Here is a 2,500-nt window from a genome sequence, read left to right on the forward strand (position 1 = left end):
TGCAAAATGCTTTAATAGATATGATGGATAGAATAATCTGTTCGCTAGCTTGCTATTTATCTATAGCAAAGTCATTGGGGTTAGTGATTCCTTCAAACAATCTCCAAGTCTGATAAAAAAAAAAATATTTTGTATAGTTGACCTTAATATTAGAGCATGTTTTTACCATGTTAATCATGAGGCACTTGTTTTCAAAAATAGATTACATGGGTCTTTTATTAGTATCAGTATTGAATTTAAAAGTAAAAAAATTTAAAGATCTATTTTTGATTGGTATCATAATGAGTACAGACATATGATATTTGGTTTTCCTTAATGTATGATTTTTGAATCATTAATCATTCTATTATACACTTGTGATATGTGGTTCTGCTTACAAAACCTAGTCACTGCATATGCAGATGGTGTTATTTTTTCTTACTCAATTCCAAATCGTGAATATAGATGTAAGGTTGTTAAATCCCTTTGTAGAGATCTAGCTAAAATTAGTACATGGTGCAAAGTGAAGGGGCATGAAGTTGAGACCTAAAATTTCAAAGTTTAATTGTTAAAAGGTAGAGAATATTGGCTCCTCTAAATACAGATTTCCGATTTGAAAAAAATTATATTACTTTATAAAGCTGTTTTCGAAGTATATGTGTAAATATTGATTGTCCTTTTATTAAAAAAAAAAAAGGTATTTCATAATTTCACTTTATCAATGTATTCTGTAGAAATGTTGTAGCTGTTTAATTTTGCTTTGTTTAGAGTATTGTTCTCGTGTCTTTTTTTTTAGTTTTATAAACTCATTTTAATTTGTTGGACAAAATATTAGAGTCCAGTAAAAGATTCATTCGTGATCTTGATTTTAATCTCTGGTGCCATCATTCAGTTAGTCCTTCATGCCTGTTTCAAAAGATTTCTCATAACTCCGACCATGTTTTGCATTGATATTTTCCCCAACTACACCACCTGTATTTAGTACCAAGCATGCAGGTAATAATAACACTCGTACGTTTCCATCATAAAACTCAGTACTACCCATAATTTTATTATTATTATTATTATTATTATTATTATCATTATTATTATTATTATTATTATTATTATTATTATTATTATTATTATTATTAGCAGCTTATCTGCAACCCTAGACACAAAAGCAGGATTTTACAAGCCCAAGGGTTACAACAGTAAAATTTAGCCAGTGAGAAACAGAAATAAATAAGCTATATCAGAGAATATGGACAATTAGCTTATGATATTTTAGGAACAATAACGAAATTATAACAGAGGATTCATATATCAACTATTAAAAAAGAGACTTAAGAAAGCCTAATTAACATAAAACCATCCGTAACAAGTTTGAAATTTTTAAGTTCTACTGATTTAACTACCAGATGAAGAAAATCATTCCACAACATTGTCACAGGTCGTATAAAATATCTAGAAAACTTTGTGATAGGCCTATTGATCCTCATGATGGAAAATGTATGGCTATTAGAATTAATTGCCTCCCTCGTGTTAAGAACAGGATAGTACTATTTAAATCATCTGAAAGTAAAGGAACATCAGAATTATGAGAAATCTTATGGAACATGCTTGACAAACTAATTTAACGACAGACCCAGTGATTGATATCTAGAAAAGAATAAGAAATTTAATGTACTATATGTTCCTGTCCAACAAATTTAGATGAGAATTAGCAGGTGAACACCAGACAGGAGAATAATACTCGAACCAAGGTAAAATGAAATAATTAAAATACTACCGCAGGATGTATTGAGAATCAAAAATCTACAAGATTTCCTAAATAAGACAATTCTTTTGTGCAAGTGAGGAGAGACGGACCGAACGTGTTGCTCAAAAGTAAATTTGCTGTTGAGAATCACACCTTAACTTTTCAAAGTCGTCATACAGTCTTAAAGAAACATTAGCGTTGCTGAGAGGAAGATATGGAGTAGTCACTGTGTTGCACCTACTTACAATCAGAATTTGAGTTTTGTTAAGATTCAACTTCACGGCCCATAATTTACACTAAAACTAAATTCTAGTTTGACATATATTCAGAATATAGAATTGATGCAAAGAAAGTACGATCATCTGCGTATGCAACGAACTTATTCATGATCAAACCCCATGTCATTTGTATATGTTAAAAGTAATGGCCAAGAACAACTACCCTGAAAAGCATTAGATATCACATTCTCATACTCACTATAGTGCACTTCAACAATAACTCATTGTGATTAATTACTTGAAAAATATATAACGATGCTAGGTATGAGGAGGATCAAATCTCCCATTACTCTGATTACTGTCACACACATCAAACAAAAGGGTTAACTTTTTCTTTGGACAGTGAGTGACAGAGCCATTTGGATTAAGTGAAAGAAGAACTGTTCCTTTTACAACATACGGTGCAGATTTAAGGTGTAGCTAACCAACTATATTTCTGGGTTTTACCAGAAAGGGTTTTCTTTTATGGTGAAAGCTGTGACTATATTGTGAAAACATCTTC

This window comes from Palaemon carinicauda, chromosome 6 (assembly GCF_036898095.1).
Source record: "Palaemon carinicauda isolate YSFRI2023 chromosome 6, ASM3689809v2, whole genome shotgun sequence".
Classification (NCBI taxonomy): domain Eukaryota; kingdom Metazoa; phylum Arthropoda; class Malacostraca; order Decapoda; family Palaemonidae; genus Palaemon; species Palaemon carinicauda.